This window comes from Nilaparvata lugens, chromosome 10 (genome assembly GCF_014356525.2).
Source record: "Nilaparvata lugens isolate BPH chromosome 10, ASM1435652v1, whole genome shotgun sequence".
In the NCBI taxonomy this organism is placed as follows: domain Eukaryota; kingdom Metazoa; phylum Arthropoda; class Insecta; order Hemiptera; family Delphacidae; genus Nilaparvata; species Nilaparvata lugens.
Genome location: NC_052513.1, coordinates 22,715,814 through 22,739,613, shown reverse-complemented (window position 1 = coordinate 22,739,613; position 23,800 = coordinate 22,715,814). Strand labels below are relative to the sequence as shown.

The following is a 23,800-nucleotide window of genomic DNA, read 5'->3' as shown; positions in this document are numbered from 1 at the left end:
GCTCATGATAGCACAGATCTTTTCAATCAATCGTTAAAAAGTTAAAAGGCCAGAAAGATGAGAAAATCGGAATCGGAAAGGTTTCCATTCAAATTGTAACACCTTCAAGAGCTCATATCTAGAAAACAATGACAGATATGAGAAAATATTGAGAATGAAACTTGAAGACTGATTTGTGAGCTTTAATTTTGTATTAGAGAAAAATTTCCAAAAGACTCATATTGTTCGAGATATATGCAAAGAAAACAAAAAAATGATACTCCAAAACCACCCCCACCCCCTTAGCACAGGGGGGTAGATGTGAAGACTTTTGATATTTTTACCCCATTACTATCCTCAGTAGATCTGCGGGGTCAAAAATTATTGTGTTCCAAACTTTTCCTTCTATAATCTTTTTGACTGGACTACTACAGAACAGTGCTTATTAATCAATTTTTAAGTATAGGCTCGTACTCACAAGTCCAATAGATGAGGTAATTCCTACTCTAGAGGTAATTTTATCATTATCAACAAAGTAGAGGAAAACATGATATAACTAGTGACCCCCTGGGTTGGAGAACTCGCTCTAGAACTCACTGTTGTATTGTAATCTTTGAAATCTGCAACTTTCAATTATTATACAGAGTTGATGAAAATCATGGAAGTAGCGAAATATTTATTTCACAAGTATAAATTTGACAGGATCATTTGTTTGAAATAGGATTGGGGATCGTATTTGAAATGAAAAATTACTCAGTCAACATTTTTGTCCCTCATATAAATCCAAACTGATTTTTCTAAGAAGATGATCATGTGATACATGATTTCAATACAGAGTTTCAAGAGAAAATGAAAACCACACATTGATATCTTAACCCGTATTAGTTTGTTGATGTAGAAGTTGTAAATTATGTTGTATATTGATCAGCTGGAATCATGATGTGTTAGCGCATGTTATGAATGAATGAATGGAAGAACAATTGCATGCAATGAATTCTTCAGCTCAATAAAAATGATAAATCAAAACAATATATGCATTCCCAATGTTATCTGTTGTATCCTAAAAAGGACGAAGAAGTGAATCAATCCCGTTGTTCAAAGAATTTGACCTGTAAAAAGGTTCGAAGAATACGTGTTCAAAAAATTTGAAGCTGATTTATCAATTATTTCCAAAGTTATTGTAGAACATACAAACAAACGGACAAAGACTTTGGCCTCCAGTAAAAGTGAGAACACGCAAACGCTTGTTCAATAAATATTTTAATAATGTGAAATTATTCATCTATATGAGTAAGTATGATGAAAAATAACAAAAGAATGTTTTTTGCAATACGGTACTCAAATCTTTCACATTCTTCCCTCACAGCCATCAAGGAAATGACTGAAAATCTCTCACCACGTGTGTGGTGTATGTCTCTCAAAGAGAAATGTATTCTATGAGGTGATACCCTCTGCAGAGTTGATAACTTGAATCAACTGAAAAACTATGCCAGCTTTCGACTCTTTAAAATTTATGTACCTATGATCAATATTGTGCAAAATAGACGCTCTCCACATCAACCCACATTTTAATTGCTAACAGGAAAATGTCAATCCAAGCTCAACACCCACACATTGCTACATCACTCCAGGCAACCAGCATTCAGTGCACTCTCTGTAGATTTCAATCAGGGAGCATGCTTGGACAAGTTTTCCCGACTACGGCGCATGTCCACTGCGCATACTCTGTTGCATTGCGCGCCAAGCTTTGGGGCGATCGCACCTACAACGGAACTACAACGCAGAGTTCCGGTGACTTTCGTGCTTTCAACAGTGTCGGTCGGCCTTCCTTCTCTGCCTTTCACCAAACGTCATCGATGGTGCTCTCTCATCAATGAAAACTTGATGCATTATTGAAACTACATGGAGTAGGACTATTTCTGAAGCTTATATCGTCAATCTTGTAATGACTTCCAAGAAGTGTTGTTACTTTGTCTAGTAAATTGATGCAATGTAAACTTTTCCAGAGGTGGTGGTGAAGCCCACTCCAAGGTAGGACAACATAAAAATCAAGTTTTGATTTGCTATGAATATAAATTCTGTCCAGCAGCACGGATTGATATGAGTGAGTCAGAATATTATTAAAATGTGAGAATGATACAAAAATTCAAATTCAAATTGATTTATTTGCCATAAAAGTGATTAAAAAATGATAAAATATATTATATTCTATAATATTTCCCTATCGGACAAGAACAACTTGTGTCCCAAGTAACTAACTTTGAAAATCCCTACTATCCACTTTTAAAATATTTTATGATGTTGAATATGTTAAATCATGATTGATACGTAGAACATGAACCAAAACCAATCACGATGTAATACTCTGAAAACAGGATTAAATCAATTTCATCATTATTTGATTGCTTTTCCATTGAGAAAATCACCATCAACATTGCAAAACATGATCTTGAAGTTTATAGTCTGGAACAGAATAATAATAGAAACGCCTCATACTCTCTAAAATGGGCCTCGGATTATGCCCAATCGGATCGTTCATAAGTTGACATAGGTGATTAATGATGTGCTCGTGCCCTTTTATATGTCAGCATATCATCTCTCATTTTGGACTGCATTCAACATTATTTAATAATAATGAAATAAAATTTTTATGTATCAATCATAATGTCAAATGCGAATCACGTCTAGTTCACGATATCCACTACCAATATCATTATGTTTTGTACTTCAATTTAATATTCTCTTCTACAAATTTTGATATTCCTTCTTTGCTGTAGTAATAATTATCGAGAACAAACATCTCAGAGATCGATTACTGTAATAGTTGATGCTGGCAACACGGATTTTCCAATAGAACAATAGAAGATCTTGCTTCACTCTACTTGATGAATATGACATAAAATTCGCTCTGTTCCACTCAACTTGTTCGGTTTATGCTCAACATAGCTGTTGCTGCTTGAACAAAGAATAAGATGAGTGTACACAATCCTATTCAGACTACTTTTCCTTTAGTCTCATCAATCTATCGATGAAGGGAATATCACGTTTCCAAGTCTTTCCATGAAATATTAATTCATCTCAAATCCCGAAGACTCGCCGGTTTGTTCAGAGAGCCTTGCTTCAAACATTCTTCTCACCAATAAAGTATCTTACGATTCCAATACATTTGCTGCCCTGAATTGATAGTCCCAGATTTATTCCCTTACTAGGATGAAGTTCAATTATTCAGCGCAGAACAATGCCGTCTAATATCTAGTAGACATGCAGTGCAGCATGCCACAACAATGGTGATGCTTTTGTGAACTAGTTCGATTGTTGCAAAATCAATTGTGATGTCATTGGCATACTGCCATTAAATCTAAAGGACCGACTGGCAGTGAATGCTTTTGATGTATTCCATTCAGTTTTGCATACATAACCATCCTACCTACCTATTTTCAACTCATCCTTCAATCGTATTCAACTTTCAAACACGCGTATTCAACATGAAATAATTAACCTCTCTTATCTGTAGGTTTCACTTGACTACAGAACATTGCATTCAAACATTGAATCAATTCTGTATTTAAAAACATGAGAAAATTGTGTTAATTATTAGATTAGAAAATTGGATAAGAAAATTTATTTTTTGTTTGTCTCGGATATATTTTTTTCATTCAGTGATTTTTTAAAACTCGGAATTGAATTTTCTACGATTCCCGATAATTTGAATAACCAACCTTATTTAAATAAATGATCCTGTTCCAATCTTTAAAAAAAACAGCCATCAGATTATTAGCTAGTTAAAATTTGAATGAATTAATGGAATTTGTGTGAATCTGTTTACATGTTTGGTTTATTGGAGAAGAATGGACCAAACTTCATTGAATAACATGAAATATGAGGGGAATTGCAATTTTTTACAGAAATATGATTTTGTTTGTTCTGGCTCGTACGTTGCTGGTACTGGGATTTTTGGTACACATTTTTGGAACTCTCAGTATTTGTGTTATACGCGTAGGATGTGTACACTCTTTCACAAATGCATGCTTCGCTTATCTACATCTATTCATGCAGAATGTTTAGAATAGGATGGGCGTTATCTGGTTATGAATGTAAACAGGATTAACAATTTCATCATTCGAGAACGTTAGTTTTTTATGAGGCTTTGAACCTGTAAGAAATTGATTGTTTCCTTTTGTGTGCTTTTCTATGTACAAATTTATGAGGCGTCTTTCATGAGATTCTTTGTTGTGGTTCTCTTTCATGAGTACAGTAAAACGTAGCATGTAATTTGATAGATATATTCTGAATAGTGAGGAATTCTCTTTAATGATTACAGATCTGATATTGGAGATAATTAAATAGCATCGTCTCAGTCCAGCGCTCTCTTCTATTTATATAAATCTAGTGATGCCGGCTTTTACAAATCAGTTTTCAGTAATTTATTACGATACTAATGTTGTAAACGATGTTTGGGAAGTTAATTCAGGAAATTCACGTTGTAGCTTCTTTTTTTCAATCTTTTCTTCTCACGAGGTTTCTGTAACTAATTCATTGATATACTTACTTCTCACATGTTGAATTTCTAGTTTTCTCTTGCATATCCCTAACTTGTGAAAATATCTGTGTGGAAATGTTAAATGTTCCTGAGAATAGAATTGATAATATGAAAATTATTGGAAATGATTGTTCACGATTCATGGAATGGGGTGTATTGCTAGATTCAGGATATTTATACCATGAATATTCTTCCACAATGGGTTCAATTGGCGACTCTGAACTCCAGATAATATTCCAATTTCAATCCAGAATATTTTAAAGTCCAGAATATTCTAATCTGTTGATGTTTAATCCTACTCAGGAACGTATAAACCATTTCAGTTTGAACGGAGAAAGATTTGTTGTTTCAAACTCGGATTGTAGCAATACGACCACATCTCCATGAGATCCTACACGAGCATTCAATTCATATGATGTCCCTTGACGTGTTCGTTGAACTGCTAGATATGAACTTTAGACATTCGTTTTCCAAACTAGAAAAATAGAAAACTCAAGTAACCTTATCTTGCTACTCCCTTCTATCTGTGAGTCTCAACAGAAATTCTGTACTGTAATTCATCCTCGAGTCATAATATGAGACACTGGAGCACTGAGCTTTGATGTTTCTCATTAAAACAGTGAAGCAACCAAGTAAAAACGTTACTCATAGTTCATCAATTCTACAGAATACAAGGATTACATCATTAAACCCTATTATTATCACTTTTTGACGTGAAAATCTCATATGAAATTTACTGAGTCGAGTAAGAGTCTTTTAGGAGAATGTGTCGAGTGGTTGGCCACCCCAGGAATCATTGTTTCCAAGGCGATATGAGGAGACCTTAGAACTTCCGCTTGGTAGTACTTTGCCGTATCTCATAAATACGTATATGACTGCTGCGAAAATGAGAAAAACATTCTTCACGGGCTGAGAACAAACAAAATGAAATCACATGAAACTCTCACTGCATCTTGAGATTTTTCTGTTCTTTTGAATTTCATGTGATTCTTTTATACAAGAATCTTCGCTGCTACTTCATTTTTTTCCTGCTCTTCAAAATTTCTTGCGACTCTCCAATAGTATCACACTCATTGCAAAGACTGGGATCAACGTTCTATGGAGATTTCACTTTTTAAAACAGTGGACTGCATCAACTACTAGACAAAATGAAGAAATTTATCAGAGTTGGAGAAACAGTATTTATTACCAGTGGCAAAACAATGCATACCATGAGAAAATATGTTTTTAGAGATTTCATTACTAGCGCAGGGTTCGGCTCCTTATTAATATTCAGAACATGATTTTGGTACTTGAGTTACTTGAAGTTTCATTCCAGTCTGCTCATTCTTTGAAAACAATATTCATCATAGCTTCTTATGATGACCAGGTGAACCTCTTTACATACATTCTTGAAGGCATGCCTTAATAATGTTCTCCTTGTTAAGGTTCTAGAGCATTGCATGAGAGCAATAGTTCATCCACTGGTTTGTTTGATTAACTTTAATGTTCAAATGTTGTAGAATTTTTCCAGATCTTTTAGAAATAGCAAAAGTTCTTCAACTTTTCAAAGATGGCATCAGACTTGTAACAATATCCATTGTTCCAATTGTGAATGATGAGGATTATGCGAATTATCATGAGAGGTCAGTCTGTTATAACAATTTATTTCACTGCTTTGATTTTCTGCGTTGTGTTGTGTCGACTCTGTAAGTGTGTGCGTAGGAGTTATGGTACTAGCAAAATCAACGATTTTCCTGGATCATCAGCCTAGTTCATGACCTTATAAGGCAAGGAATTCGTGTTGTTTTTTGGTTAGGAATTTGGAGAATAGCTGTCACTTGGTGGGAGAATGTATCTTAAATTATAGTTGTACCGCTTCATTCTATTGGCAGAAATTCTGATGAATATTTTTAACAAAATAGTAACTGCCAATCACAGTTAACGTTGGTTAAATTGCAATCTAGTATGGCCGATCACACAGCTCCTAGACAAGGCAAGTGTACCGTGGGCTTCATTCAGCATCTGTCCATTACTGCTAACAGAACTGAATATGTAGTCTCAATAGCTTTGCTTAAAATTATGTAGTGATTAGATATCTATTATGGCTTTTGGCCGGCTTTAGTCTTTTTTTATTGGCTGTGCAAACTTCTGTTGTAGTAGCATGATTATTTCGCTTGCGTTTTAGAAGTTTCTTCAAAAGGGAATGCTTTAATTACGATATGTAAGAAGAAGAGAGAGAATCAAAATTTGTCACCTCACGATGGAGATTTTCCTCCAATTACCGCTACTAAGGTACGTGGAATTAGGCTATGATATAATTTATGAGGGATTATTAATATTTGATAATATTTTGATAGTGCTTTTAAAGTTTCCAAGTGTGTTCTAAATGTTCTAAGAGTCCTGAATTTCATGTTGATCTTCCTTTTAAAAAGTTATTGTTATTTATAATTTACTTCTGAGATATATCTATGGTAACTTTCAATTCTTCTTTCTGGAATGAGAGTCCTTTAAGCTTCTTATGATCCAATCTGAAACGTTTCCAATTAAAATCAGACGGAGTAGGCTCCTTCGAATTTTCTGTATCTGAGATTACTTTCTAAATTTTCCAATTCTATTCTTGGTCTTCATAATGCAACTTAATTTTTTGTTTTATCAACTGTTGAATTTAACTGTAAGAGGCGACAAAATATTTGATATCTTCTCTCTACTTCGTTGTCTCTTTTGTCATTTCTGGATTCCCGTTCTCTAGCACTAAGTTTGTTTATCAAGCCTCCCTTTTATTAAGTTTTATTGTGTGTGCTTCTAAATTCCAAATTCCAAATTAACCTTCTAAATTCATAGCACGGCACAGACTAGACATGAACAATACATTACAGACTGTGGTGCGGTATAGTGGATATCCTTGTTGGGTGATATTCTTACAAGAAATAGTATATTGGATAATTATATACTAGTGCAGCTGTTAAGATCCCTAGCTTGCAAATAAATTTGCAAAAAAATAAGGCCGTCCGGCTCGCAAATATGCTGGGTTCAGACCACAGCTCTAGCTCAGTAGTAGATGCATGAATACTCCCAACATAATGAATCACCATAGGTTTCAATACCTGGTGATCAATAATTCTTACCGCTGCTTTCGTGAAGCTATTGAAGAATACCAATAAGGAAGTCAAAAAGACAGTTGGTGACTGATTATCAGTAACCATTTATATTCAATCGAGAATAATGAAATAGTTATTTGTGCATCTAGGGACTAAAGTGCAACTTTTTCTCCCTGAGGGAAACTGTTGTCGCCCGATGGCGTAGCCGAGGGCGACAATTTCCCTGAGGGAGAATAAGTACTTTAGTCCCGTGATGCACACAACATTTTTCCTCCACCTACACCAATACCTATAACAATGAATAATTTTACTACATCTTCACGCTTTCACACTATTTTTTTAAAAACAAAATTTAGCTCACCTCTGATAATAATTTGTTGATAGTTGCTAGTTGATAGTTGATAGTTGATAGTTTATAGTTTCCTTATGAGTCACAAAATTCCATGTCGCGTATTAACTATTATATATAGATAGTTTATAGTTTATAGTATAGATGATGATTGTTGATAGAGATGATTGTTGATAGTGTAAAAGCCTACTTCTGATAGTAATTGTTTATTGTTATTGTGCACCCATCACAATTTTGAAAGACCGTGTTCGGGGTTGATAGAACAGAACTGGATTGAAACTGGTGCGTTGCAGCCACTGGCATAGGCCTAGTTGAAGTGTGATCAACATCGCTGGAACTGGATTGAAGCTGGTGTGTTGTGGCCACTGGCATAGGCCTAGTTGAAGTTTCATCAACATCGCTGGAACTGGATTGAAACTGGTGTGTTGTGGCCACTGGCATAGGCCTAGTTGAAGTTTCATCAACATCGCTGGAACTGGATTGAAACTGGTGCGTAGCAGCCACTGGCATAGGCCTAGTTGAAGTTTCATCAACATCGCTGGAACTGGATTGAAGCTGGTGTGTTGTGGCCACTGGCATAGGCCCAGATGAAGTGTGATTTAAATCAATGTTGCTTGTTGTTTGGTTCAAAATCCTGTTTGCTGTTTGTATTTTATTTCCAATTGATTCTTCAATATAGCCTTCGGCGACAGTAGTACTCTTCCATCCGCCATGTCTTTTAAGCTGGGTCATTGTTCCTCCAGCATTAACCAGCAAAGTAGCTGAAGTCCGCCTTAGAGCGTGTCCAGTATACAAGTTAGGATTGGGAAGTTGTAAGTATTGTGCAATACTCATGGGTATTTTTCCCAGGGAATTTTTCCCCATGGCTTGATTGTAGCATCTCCCATTTTTAAAACTTAAAAATAGCCGGGGTGATTTTGTTGTCTTTGGTCTTAAATTTAAATACTTTCTGAAATAATATAAGTAGTCTATGTCTCGTTGTGTGCCATTGATCACAGTGAAAACACGTCCCTTGTTGGTTTTAGAATCAGGTACATTAACTATGAGAATTGAATCTTTGTCATATTGCACAATTCACCCATTCGGCAAGCTCCACAAATACCAAAAATCAAGGCTACTTTTTTCAATAAGTATTGTTCATCTGGAGCATTTAACAGGAATTTATTTACCTCCTCTTTGGTGAATGTTTTAGACTTCTTAGGTTGATAGCCTACATTTTTCTTTTTCAGAAAAGCACCCACTTTCGTAAAATTACTGATGTCTATGTTGTGTTTCACAATAATTGTTGCTTTCAACATTGAATAAATGGTCCATAAATAACTTGGGCTACATACCTGTGCTTGTTGTGAGAGGTAAACAAGGATTACGTTTTCTGAAATTCTTACTGTTCCACCACAATTCTTCTTGCACCATTCAACGAATAAATCATATCGCTTGATGTATAGTTCCTTTGATTTTTCCGGAAGCAAATTTTCAGTTACATTTTCAGCTTCGTGTCGAATGTTCGGCGGAGTTAGAACAAACTCCTCATCACTCTCACTTTCCATTTTATAAAAACGAAAATAACTTCTACAATACCGGTAGCGGATTTCGAAGATCTTAGTAGGTAACCAAGAAAAAACATAACCTGCAATCTTGTTTTCTGTGCAGACACGCTCAGTCGTCTCTGTTAAAGTGGGTTTTCGTTTATGCGTAAATGCCGTCGTCGACCATGACAGGGAGAGAATCTCAGATTGGGTAGATTTCAATCTGTCTACATAACTTAAAAGATTATGTTAAATTATGTTCTAATGGAGCAGGTTGAGCTTATACTTTTTTATACTTTTAAATGGCAATATTTTGATATTATTGAAAATGTTTATTTCTTTATTAATAAAGACAAATAATGAAAAAGTTATTTAATCAGCTGTTTTAGCACACTTGAAATTTGGACAATATGAATGTCAACAATGCTTGCCGTCCTCGACTGCGGAAAAGTTCGCATAAACGAAAACGTACCTTTAGATGAACGCTCTCATAGAGATGCCGATGACGTTAGAGGTGTGTACTTTTTCATATCCACCAACGGTTGAACATAACCTAACAATCGAAATAGAGCTACTTATTTCCTAGAGCTAAAATATTCCAAAGATCGAAATAGAGCTCTTTTACTTTTCCTCTACCGACCACGACAGTGTTGCCACATTCCTCATTCTTCAATCGCGGCGTTGTCGGACTTCTTCCCATGTTAATCTTATGGGTTTATTTTTACTCCCTTGGGAGTAAAAGTGATCACTTTTCCCGCTGGGAATTATTTTTAGTCCCATGGGAGGAAAAGTAGTACTTTAGTATTCGATTCCAGGGTGTAAAATGAGACTTTTGATAGTAGGTGGAGGAAAATCAACTATGGTTTTTCTAGTTGATCCTTAAAACGCTCGTCATGAATATAGGTATGCACCAATTTATCCTTTCGAAATTCCTTGAAACTTACAACGCCAGCTCTTGAAGTTCTCTGGATCCTTTATGATATATTGTAGACTTATTAATGTAAATATCAGTAAGATTTTGCTGGCTGAATAGTATTACTATCATCGAAGGATGATAAGTAATAAATGCTCTGGATAATATCAATATTAATTAATTCACTAATTATATATGCTGCAGAATAATAATGCTTGGTACCAAGACAGCTCAAACTGTATATCACGAGATGAATTAGGAAAATAATAAAAACTTCTAGAATTTTTGTATGCTGACATAAAACACAAATATATTCCCATAAAATAATATAGACAAAATATTTCTTGATGAATATAGTTTTCTTTGAATAAATAAATTTTCCAATATTCTAATAATTATCACAGGATTCGTTAGCATTCACAATATTGTGAGCTGTAAAAATATATATTTTATTAATACTGATATTATGGACTTCAAGTCGGTTCAGAATTTAACAACTTGGAACCTGTTCAGTCTATATATTAAATATATATTTATGGGAATAAATTACAGTTAAGAACTCTTTAACAAACACTGAGTTCACAAATAATCAAACATCAATTACATATACTTGATATTTGAAAAAGGGATTAGCTTGATATTTAAAAAAAAATTAATTGGAAGAAAGACCCTATTCTCCATGTGCTGCCGCATAGGTCGAGGTCACAAGCCAGAGAGAGCAATTCTCAGAAAAATTTCATCTCTTCCTTTATCAATTTGTAAGTCTTCCTCTGATTGGCTTTCCAATCTTAGTAAAACGTGATGTAATTGGTTACTTAAGATTCAGGGTTTCTCCAACTTTGTTATACAAAGATAAATAAAAGTTTATAAATAAATAGCTTAGATTATAGCCTGTGAACATTCCTATAAATAAATCTCAATATATGAAGCTATAATGCGATATACATTTAGTTTTTTATGTGAGCTTTGTATACTCTTATTTTTTCATACTTTTTTAGATTTAAATAAATATTTCAGTAACATAATAATCGTTGTTTTCTCATTACATAGACCTTCCCTAACATATAGTATACAAATTTTATGAGTAAGAATATAATTTAATTCATAATAGTTGATTGAGCAATCAGCTGATTTGTTCGATATCAATTCAATAAATTGTCGATTTTATAATCTGCAAATAATAAAACAAGTCGCTTTATAACTTCATTTCTGCCAATGAATTCTCATTATTGCTTAGTTACAATATTTTGCATAGCTCTCTTATCGCTTCATAGATAATATGATTACTCTTTATCATAAATAATATTCGATTTTATTTGAGTGTTACCTTGACTAGACTATCTATTCTTTCAATTCCACAACTCTACTAAAGATTAGTTATTTACTTCAAAATTATTTTATGGTGCCAAGACACGACGTCTTAAGACCCACATCAATATTGTCAGCTCTCTCAAAGATATTTCAAACAATAGTCCTCATACGACTGGTAGCATACTTGGAGGGGAATGATCTTATATCTCCACTTCAACATGGTTTTGTAAAATATAAGTCGACCAGTAACGCCCTTACAGAATTGTTCGAAGGTGTGATGAATGATCTAGGAGGAGGTAACTGCACAACAGGTGTAATGCTTGATCTTTCCAAAGTTTTTGACCACATGAATCACGAGATACTTTTGAAAAAGTTGATTGATCTGGTGGTAGGCGGTGAAGAAAATAGAATGGTGGAGTCATATATCTAACTGATTGTTATCAGTCTGTTTCCATCTGTTGTAGTGATAAAGACTTAGTTACATCAAAACTAGTTGAAATTGCATTATAAGTCCCTCAAGGTTCTATTTTGGGCTCTCTCTTTCGCATTCCGTATATAAATTATATTTCTTTTGCAGTTCCACAAAATAAACTCACATTATATGCAGATGACACCTCTTCAATTTTTTACGATTTTAGTTTAGAAGAATTTGATGAAAAATGTATTCTATTATGAATAATGAATACATTTTTTATCAAATTCTTCTAAACTGAAATCGTATTCTATTATCCAACAGTTCAGCTGAATATTTCAATTCTCTTCCCCTCTCATTAAACTCAAAAAAGTCTACTCATAAATTTCAGCCCTAGACATAATCGTATAGAGCCCAAGTTATACATTGGCTGTGATCCTGTGGTAGATAGGGATTTTGCTCGTTCACTCTGTATAGAAATAGATTCAGATTTCTCATGTGATTTGCACGTCGAAAAATTAATAAATAGATTGAGCAAAGAGCTCATAAATAGAATAAATAGATTGAGCAAATAGATTGAAACAATTCATCTGTATTGAGAAATATGGTAATATTTTTATGGTCATAATGGTCTTTTATTCGGTATAGGGATAGATTCCGGTTTTTCATGGCATTTGCACATCGAAAAATAAATAAATAGATTGAGCAAAGGCTTATTTGTATTGAGGAATATGGTAACATTAGTACCCTTATCCATTCCAAGAAAAGTGTATTTTGCCTTATTCTATTCGCATGCGTCAGGTATTGAGTTGTGGAGTGTTTGTCCAAATATACACTTCCAAAGGGTATTCAAACTTCAAAAAAGAGCTACCTGGCTGGTCTTGGGTTCAATGATTCGTGTAGGGAGGCTTTTCTACTCATTCTAACACTGCCATCAGACATGTACAGGCTCATTATTCCCAAAACACATGTACAAACACACGAACATTTCCAAACATAAGACACATGCTTATGCACACAACTATAACACACGAGGAAAAACAGACTAGCCATACAGGAGGAACACTGGCTACGATTCCATGAGAATATGCCCCTTCAATTATTGCGGACCTTGACTGGCATGAATAAATTTTAGAGAAAACTGTACAATCTTCTCATATTCAAGGCACTGTACAGCTTAGAAGAGTTTATGTCTTGATTAGTTTTGTAAGTATTGTATTTCATCACTTGTGATGAATGATACATTGACTCAAATGTGTTATATTGATATTCTATTTCGTTGCATTCACATCAAATTCATATACATTTCATAATATGTATTAATATTAATTTCAGTATCGGATTTAGTTTGCAGGTATTCTATTTCATCATGTGACCAATATGGTACATTGTTTTGTCTCAAATATGTTAGATTTAATATTGGTTATAACAATATAATATTGGCATAACAATATAATATATATTACAATATATTATATTACAATATGATATATAATATTGGCATAACAAGGTACTTAGAGTACACTGGGTTGTAATATCAGATTTAGTGACGATATTGAACTGCATGATGTTTCGTTCTGCTGTGTTGAATAAACAAAATAATTTATTATATCCCACTAAATCCAAAAAATAGATCTGAAGAGGAGTATAGGATATGATTACAGTGAATAGAAGGCAATGGAACATTGATCTCAATATCATTATATAATCTCATCTCATCATACATAACTCTCATTATCAAAGAATGTTCAAACTTTACAGGCATATGGAAAATATGAATGAGATATATATAGTACTTTCCTTAAACCAATGTGAGAAATTAAACTTTAACACGCTAAAATCTCATTTTGCCCTGTATTACTTTGAGGAATGATTGGAAAATCTCCAATAAGTGAGTGGATAATTGAAGTAGAGCTGGTAATTTATGGCAGAGAGATAGTAATCCTGGAAGAATATGGTCCTTATGATGACAGTCAAATGCAAGATGAAGAGAATTTTTTTGAATGCCTGAAAGTAAACATTGGGAAAATAAATGAACGAAAGAAATCATCTTGGCAGGTGATTTTAATGGAAGAACAGGATGGACTGTGAGTCAATGACTCAGTTGTTGGCAGCTTTGGAGAGGACAACCTGGATGACATTGGAGAGAAACTGATAGAGCTCTGAGAACTACAAGGGTTGAGAATACTCAATGGTTTTCACAGGCATAAAGAAATCCATGAGTTTACTCTGACACAAGCAACTCGCAAGCTTAAAACAATACATCATAATAGAGCAGAGAACATCAATATGCGTGAAATATGTACGTGTTAATTAAAAAGATGGCCAGAATGTGGATCGTATCATCAATTACTTTGGTCAAAGCTAGAATTTCCATGGAATGGTTGTAAATTCAATAGTGGAGTAATTCCTAATGTCTCGGAGACAGGGGATGGAAGAGAAAGAACGAGAGAATATAAGTTGGATTTACTGTAAGATGACACTATAAAAGATCTTTATCAAAGAAGAATGGACCAAAAACTAATGGGATTCAGGTTTGACAGCCCAGAAGAAATCTACAACCACATAAAGCAATGCATACCTCAAGTGGCATTGGAGGCGTTAGGAGAGGAAGATGTAGGTCGAAGGAAGTATAAGTACAACTTGAGTGAGATAACAAAGCAAGAGATAAATAATAAAAGAGTGATTTATGAGAGATGGTTGAATACAAAAAAAGTTGAGGACTTGCAGAAGTATGAAGAGAAAAATAGAGAAGTTAAAAGGTTGATAGTGCAAGAAATGAACAATGAGTGGGAGAAACGATGTTCACAAATAGATCAGTATATTGAAGGTGCGAAAAGCTCAGAATCCTGGAGAGTATTGAAAACCCTTCGAATCAATTGGAAGAAAAATCACTGTAACCAAAATCAAGCCTACAAAGTGGGAGAGATATTACAAAAACTCGCTCACAGAGTCAAGGAGAGAGTTTCTTGGTAATAGTGTGATTCCTGAAGATCAGGAACAGCGAGAAACTCTAGTATTGCAGGAGGAAGTGGAGAAGGCTTTACAAACTTTAAAAAACAATAAATCTGCAGGACCAGGAGGCATCAGTCCGGAACTGATCAAGTGTGGATCTGAAAAGTTGTTCAGAATCTTGACAGTGCTTTTCCAGAGAGTCATTGATGGGGTGGAGGCGCCAGGAGAATGGAAAACAGCGCATATGACTTCCACATTCAAGAAAGGCAACAGGAAAAGGTGTGGAAACTATAGAGGTATTGCCGTTCTTCCAGCTATGGCCATAGTGTATGGGAAAATTCTGAAAATAAAACTAGAGAAGGGAAGATTGGGTGTGAGCAGGCAGGATTTTCGGCGGGTGAATCATGCTTAGATCACTTTTTTACTCTGCAGCAGATCATTCAGAGGAAGTATGAAAGAAATAGGTCAGTGCATCTTGCTTTTGTGGACCTTAGGAAACCCTATGATACAGTGCCTCGAAAAAGACTTTGGAAAGCGATGGAAAACCTTGAAATACCTCGATATCGTATCAATGCCACAATGAAACTATATGACAGAAACAGGATTGGTATCAGGATCGGTAAAAACTTGACACATCCATTTGAAACATCAAAAGGTTTGTTGCAGGGTTGCAGCTCATCTCCAACTCTGTTCAAGATCTTCTTAGAAGATACCTTACGGACATGGAAGAGAAAGTGTCAAGAAATGGGAATACCCATCAGAGGAGAGAACCTTTTCACTCTTTGTTTCGCAGATGACCAGGTTGTGATTGCTCAGGATATATGGCTTCATGATGAGGAAACTTTAGGAAGAGTATGAAAAGGCTGGTCTGGAGATAAATAGAGACAAGACGAAGTATTTGCTGACAAATGGGAATTTAACACAAAATTAAACTATTGATGACTATACTGAGATGGAAGGAGCAGAAAAATTCAAATACCTTGGGCTCACCATCACGCAAAGTGGCGATACAGAGGAAGAAATAAAGATCAGATTGGCACAGACAAGAAGTTGCATAAGGCAGTTGCACCCAATCTCATGAAGTAGAAAATATCCATAAGAAAATCAAGCACAGGATATTCAATACCATCGTGAGAAGTGTAATGACTTATGGTGCAGAAATGTGGGTGATAAACAAGAAAACAAAAAGTAGAACAAAAGCTGTCGAAATGGAGTTCAGGAGAAGGTGCTGTGCTTTGACCAGAATGGATAAAGTGAGGAATGAGGTGATCAGGGACAGAATGAAGGTGGAGTCTGATATAATGAAATTCATAGAAGACAAGAGGTTGATGTGGCATGGTCATGCCAGAAGAGGTAGTGCCAGTAATTGGATTGGAATAGTGACAGATTGGAGTCCGTTGGGGCGGAGGAGGAGAGGAAGACCAAGAAGGTCTTGGAGGGATGAAGTGGATGAGGCTATGGTGATGAGGAATCAGAGAGATGGTAAGAGTACAGACAAGGATGGAGGACTCGACTGAAAGAAGGAAGCCAGTAAAGTACTGTAAGATCCCAATAAATAAATAAATATATATATATATAGCACATTACAGAAGACACTTTAAACTTTTTGATATGAATTAAAACAGGAGACACAGGACATAAATAGATTGAAAACACTTGAAAACTTACATTAGAAACGGGAATTTTCGGGAACTGAGTTCCTCAACCGAGCAGTGAGTGGGTACAGTTTGAAATCCAACGGTCGTGACCAGGACCAAACAGGAAACAAATTTCCTCCTAAACTGGCACTAATCCAACCACAAAAAATTCCCAAATCCCACAAACTCCAGAGCTCTGTACCACCTACTTCCCTGGAATTTGAAACCTGAAACTCTCACTTTGAGAGTTGTCATCCCTACCACATCAAAAGATCTCTCCCACGTTCCCTCTCAATCCAAGGCCATAGATTTGCAGTGATCCCTACCATCTTGACCATTACCTCAAAAATCTCCACCCTTTCCTCCTGAAATGAAACTATCCTGAAAGGTTGTTACAGAAACAAATTTCCTTCAAAAGTGGCACTAATCCAACTACAAAAAATTCTCAAATCCCACAAACTCCAAAGCTCTCACAACTGTACCACCTACTTCCTTGGAATTGAAAACCTCAAACCTGTCCTTAAAGATCTGTTCCATGTCGTCTCCTCCAATCACTCTACCAAACACCTTTCCCAGCAACCACCCACCCTCATTCATAAGCAGCCTCCCAACCTCAAGAAAATTCTCAGTAAAGACAAATCACTCACCTCTGATGAAATCCCAACTCCACCTGGTACCCTACCTTGCAAACGCTCCCGCTGTATAACCTGTCCTATCACTGATTCTACCATCTCCTTTACCAGTCCTATCACCAACTACACCCACCAAATCCATCAATCCAGTAATTGCATCTCCAAAAATTGCATCTACCTCCTTTCCTGCAACTTCTGTCCTGCCTTCTACATAGGAGAAACCACCACTACCCTAAACCTCCGGATCAACAATCAGAGGGCTTCCTTTAAAAATAATACTTCCCTACCAATCCCTACCCATGGCTCTGAGCACAACAAGAACTTTGACCAATGCTTCAAAGTCAAAGTCCTTGCCACCCTCCCTCCATGGAATATATATATATATATAATATATATATATATAATATATATATATATATATAATATATATATATATATATTATATATATATATATATATAATATATATATATATATTATATATATATATATATATATAATATATATATATATATTATATATATATATATATTATATATATATATATAATATATATATATATATATAATATATATATATATATATATTATATATATATATATTATATATATATATATTATATATATATATATAATATATATATATATATATTATATATATATATATATTATATATATATATATAATATATATATATATATTATATATATATATATTATATATATATATATTATATATATATATATAATATATATATATATATTATATATATATATATTATATATATATATATTATATATATATATATATTATATATATATATATATAATATATATATATATATAATATATATATATATAATATATATATATATATATAATATATATATATATAATATATATATATATATATATATATATATATAATATATATATATATATTATATATATATATATAATATATATATATATATATATTATATATATATATATAATATATATATATATAATATATATATATATATTATATATATATATATATAATATATATATATATAATATATATATATATAATATATATATATATAATATATATATATATATTATATATATATATATTATATATATATATATATATATATATATATATATATATATATATATAGATCTGTATAAGGCCGTTTGGAGCCACGGCCGTTTGAAGCCAGAATTTGGTGGCTTTGAAAGTCTGTATATATCTCTAGAATCGTTTACCGTATAAGAGATATATACGGCAGTTTGAACCAATACATTTCTTATAAATTCATGGTAGTTTGGAGCCAGTACTAAAATTTTGTTTTTTGGCTGTTGAGATAGTAGATGACATAGAAAAATTCTAAAAAAAATTAATAAACATCCCTGTTTATATCATCAACCAAATCCAGGAATTTCAAATCAATCTATCTAAAATTAAATAAAGTATGATCATCTTTTTGATTTAGATTCCAGTTTGAGATTAAAATCGAGTCATATCCTACTTCTACATCAAAACTTTGAAATGATTTTCGTTTTTCCAATCCACAGATAACCACATAATTATATGTTATTGATTCTAACGTGATTGTGAGTGTGTACTGAATGTCAACAGCTCAGTTTATTACAGTTGTAGACAAGAGAGTTGAATAAAATAATGTTATATCACCATAGTCAAATGCTATAATCTGTTACTACAAGAAAACATCTAATAACAGCCTTAAAGTAGGCCTATGGCAATTTCCTCAAGAATATGATACTCCTTATTATAATAGAATATCATTGATTAGCTAGAATTCGAAGTATACAATCAACAAAAAGTATAAATGAATGGCAGGAATATGCACCAGTGAGAGTTTGAAATGTCGCGCTGCGCGACTGTGGCGCGATTGAACTATTTTGCTAGGCTGTACCGCCAAGATTCACTTCTATTGGTTGTCGGCAAAGTAGTACTCTATACCCGGCTAATTCAAACCATACTAATATTCTCAAGGCAGTTCTTTATTGATTCCTTCTACTCAAAAACTTCAGTATATTGAAGATATATGAAAATTGGGTTGAAAAAGTACTAAAAGTAGTTTTGCCTTAGGCTATATTATTCTGTTCTTGTTTATATTTTCTTATTGAACAAATAATTATTATGTTTATTCAATTATCAAGTTACTGTTATTTGAACTGATGATTTAGTGATAAATACTTCCAGTAATGCTTTGTTTGGATGATTTATTCTATGCATTGTATATTTTCCAAAATAATAAATAGACCTAATACAAAATATTAAGTAGGCTGTAACACGCAAAAACATCATAGTTTTGTTAACTCTAGCAATATTATATGCAATACACTGTACTATACAATAAACTGTGTCAGTATAAGCACGATCAATACAATAAATCACACACCCAGACATTCAACAAATCAAAATAACCAAGATTTCATTTGATTTTTGTTGAAAAATTATTATTTAAATAATTTTTGAACTTTGGATAATATTTTTGAAATGTTTCTTAATATACCTGTATTCAAACAGGTATACTTTGAATAACTGTAGTACAGCTTAAGACTTGGCATATTCCAACAATAAAAATAGTATAATTTATCCACATATATTGAAAAAATATTTTTTATAAATTCAATAGCCTACTGCAATATCATATTTCAATATACATTTTTTTACACAACACAAAATACAACAGTCATTGGGGAAGAAGCAAGTGATTCTACATTCAAAAACAGAATGATCATAATGATTAATGGAATAAAACAACTGATCCCTATGGATTTGAGGTGTAAGACCCTTCCGACTCTGGTCACCCATGCACTATAAAAAATAGGAAATGTGATTGGGATTGGTAAAGAAGAGGAAAAAGGGGTGAAGAAGGGGTCTGTTGACCAATTACAGTAGAGTTTCTGTTGGCAAGTTTGAACTTTCTTTTACAATAGAGTGTGTTAATAACTGAATTTGCGCTTCAAGAATGGGTTATAATAATATCTATAATATCTATTGTTATGGAAGAATGACAATAAAAATAGAGTATTTAATTAGTAGGGTATGTGGTATTTTTATCATAATTCGCAATTGAGAGTGTCTGAAGGCTTATCTGATCCGGTTGGTTTTGTCATCCTGCTTGCTATCTTTATATTATTTGATCCAGAAGCCTTTCAGAATATAAATATGGAATGAGAATAATATTTTCAACTTACTCAATTCGATATTAATCAAATAATTCCAGTAATAAAATTATTAATATGATTAGTAACAAAATTAACCAACTCAACACCTAATTTGAATTTATAGTGATACAAAAATTGAAAAAAAAAACTTTCAAAATTCAAGTATGGTACAATAAAGCCGAATATGATGAAATTGATTCTTTCACAATTTGAACAGGCTACCCTAGTGGAAGAGATCCATAGAAATGGATAGAAAAACTCTATTGATATCAATAGATGCTCATGGATATCAATAGATGCTCATGGATATCAATAGAAGTTCATGGATATCAATAGACATCACGGTAAATACAGTCAATGAACATCATCACTGTACGTTTATTGATATCAATAGATGATCATGGATATCAATAGAAATAATGGTAAATACAGTCAAAGAAAGTGATTAATATCACTGAACGTTTAGTGATATCAATAAATGTAAAAATGGATATCATTAGAAGTAAATACAAACAAATAGACATAATGGTAAATTAATACAGTCAATGAACTTCTATTGATTATATAAAATCTTCATAGATATCAATAAGGATATAAATATCTGAGCTCTCAGGATGATATTACCCATGTCAACACACAATGAGAAACTCACGTATCTTTCACGTTAATAAAAAGTGAAAAAGTTAAAAGTGAAAATCAAACATTTTTTCAACTCTCAATTTAGGCTATCTGACCAACAGTTCGGTTGTAAATTCGAATTTTAACACCTTTCTATCTATTGCGAAAATCGTCTGCAACACATCGTTATCAAGATAAAAAAATGTTTCATGCCAATAAATTTGATGTACATTTTTTTTAATTTCCAGAAAAGTCTCACTTTAGGCTTTCTGTGAAATAATTCAGGTGCAGAATTGAATTTCGAACAATTTTTGTCTCTTGCAAAAATCGTCTACAATGCACCGTTAACGATTTATAGACCTTTTGCGCTAATTTTTAATGCAGTTAAAACTTAGAAAATTTTTGGCAGATTTTCAATTTTCCCGGAACAATGTATTTTTGATGACTGATTCGGGTGTAGAAGTGAATTTCCAGCATTTTTTGTCTCTTGCAAAAATCGTCTACAATGCACCGTTAACGATTTATAGACCTTTTGCGGTAATTTTTAACTTTGAATATTTTTGGCAGATTTTCAATTTTCCCGGAACAATGTATTTTTGATGACTGATTGGGTGTAGAAGTGAATTTCAGCATTTTTTGTCTCCTGCCAAAATCGTCTACAATGCACCGTTAACGATTTATAGACTTTTGCGCTAATTTTTAATGCAGTTAACTTTGAAAATTTTTGGCAGATTTTCAATTTTCTCGAAAAAATGTATTTTTGATGACTGATTCGGTGTAGAAGTGAATTCCAGCATTTTTTGTCTCTTGCAAAAATCGTCTACATGCACCGTTAACGATTATAGACCTTTTGCGCTAATTTTTAATGCACTTTGAAAATTTTTGGCAGATTTTCAATTTTCCCGGAACAATGTATTTTTGATGACTGATTCGGGTGTAGAAGTGAATTTCCAGCATTTTTTGTCTCTTGCAAAAATCGTCTACAATGCACCGTTAACGATTTATAGACCTTTTGCGCTAATTTTTAATGCACTTTGAAAATTTTTGGCAGATTTTCAATTTTCCGGAACAATGTATTTTTGATGACTGATTCGGGTGTAGAAGTGAATTTCCAGCATTTTTTGTCTCTTGCAAAAATCGTCTACAATGCACCGTTAACGATTTATAGACCTTTTGCGCTAATTTTTAATGCACTTTGAAAATTTTTGGCAGATTTTCAATTTTCCCGGAACAATGTATTTTTGATGACTGATTCGGGTGTAGAAGTGAATTTCCAGTACTTTTTGTCCTATGTGAAAATCCTGTCAGACGTGCCGTTAACGTGCTACTGACGTCTAAAATTTAAAAAAAAAATTGGTTCATCATGAAAAATTCTGTAAAAATTCTTGGAAGTTTCTTTTCATATTATCAACCTTGTCCTAGAATTTCAAATGATTCTATCCAAAATTGAAAAAGTTATATCATTTTTTCAAATTAGAACTCATTTTATGCTTGAAACCATGGCAGTTGTGAACTTTCAACCAAGACATTGAAAATAATGATTTTCGAGTTTTCAATTCAAATGATAACCGTCTACTATTTTATTGATTCAACATTATTTCTAGTGTCAATCACAAGCCACTCATGTGGCTTCACTTAATTATGCTTTTAATATGAAAATTATTCTAATAACATGTGATCTATAAATTCTGCAATACCGGTATTCAAATATCGCGCAAAATTGTAGTCAAGCATACGATTGAATACAAAGAGCATGCGCCGTTAAAACCTTAGACCAGTTATAGAATAGACACCATGGGAAGTCTAGCCTCTGCAGCCAAAATTTACTGCCATATCTCCAAATCGTGACGTCATCATCGGATAGAAAACTTCCAGATTGTGTCTATTTCAGAAGTATGTGAATATCATTATTATTTTATTAAAATGGTAAAATCCAGCTGCGCTCCCGCTGAAATAGACACAATCTGCTATGGAAAACAATGTAAACAAACTCTACAGAAAAGTTTTCTATCTGATGCTGACGTCACGATTTGGAGATATGGCAGTAGATGTTGGCTTCATCGACTTTTAGTATGAATATACAATAGGCCGTGTCTATTCTATAACTGGTCTAAGGCTAAAACAATGTTTTTTGCACTTTGAAAATTTTTGGCAGATTTTCAATTTTCCCGGAACAATGTATTTTTGATGACTGATTCGGGTGTAGAAGTGAATTTCCAGTACTTTTTGTCCTATGTGAAAATCCTGTCAGACGTGCCGTTAACGTGCTACTGACGTCTAAAATTTAAAAAAAAAATTGGTTCATCATGAAAAATTCTGTAAAAATTCTTGGAAGTTTCTTTTCATATTATCAACCTTGTCCTAGAATTTCAAATGATTCTATCCAAAATTGAAAAAGTTATATCATTTTTTCAAATTAGAACTCATTTTATGCTTGAAACCATGGCAGTTGTGAACTTTCAACCAAGACATTGAAAATAATGATTTTCGAGTTTTCAATTCAAATGATAACCGTCTACTATTTTATTGATTCAACATTATTTCTAGTGTCAATCACAAGCCACTCATGTGGCTTCACTTAATTATGCTTTTAATATGAAAATTATTCTAATAACATGTGATCTATAAATTCTGCAATACCGGTATTCAAATATCGCGCAAAATT

The 23,800-nt window shown here is 33.3% G+C and overlaps 1 protein-coding gene across 6 annotated transcripts in view; it reads left to right on the top strand.

The window, feature by feature from the left end:
- Positions 1-1,761: 1,761 nt before the first annotated feature.
- LOC111044806 (sex peptide receptor) overlaps positions 1,762-23,800 on the top strand; it is a 364,455-nt gene continuing 342,416 nt past the window's right edge. For all 6 annotated transcript variants that reach the window (XM_039436572.1, XM_039436574.1, XM_039436573.1 and 3 more), the window contains exon 1: positions 1,762-2,010. The gene's annotated coding sequence lies outside the window, so the exon portion shown is untranslated. The remainder of the gene's footprint in view (positions 2,011-23,800) is intronic.